The sequence below is a fragment of the Canis lupus genome, chromosome 28 (assembly GCF_048164855.1).
Source record: "Canis lupus baileyi chromosome 28, mCanLup2.hap1, whole genome shotgun sequence".
NCBI classification, from domain to species: Eukaryota; Metazoa; Chordata; class Mammalia; order Carnivora; family Canidae; genus Canis; species Canis lupus.
The window spans coordinates 28,728,927-28,729,136 of record NC_132865.1 but is presented as its reverse complement, the minus strand read 5'-3'; positions in this window follow the sequence as shown (position 1 = coordinate 28,729,136).

Sequence of the window (210 nt, the reverse complement as noted above, 5' to 3'; positions counted from 1 at the left end):
GCCCGCCCCGCGCAGTGCGCCGCGCTCGGCCCCGCCGCAGGGAAGCCCCGGGCGCCGCCCCCCCCGCCCCCCGCCCCCCTCGTCCCTCCGCCCCCCGCCCCCCTCGTCCCTCCGCCCCCCGCCGCCCTCGTGCCCCCCGCCCCCCGCCCCTCCGCACCCCGCCTTTCCTTTCCCGGGTCAGGGAGGTGGTGGTGTTCGGGACCGAAGGTG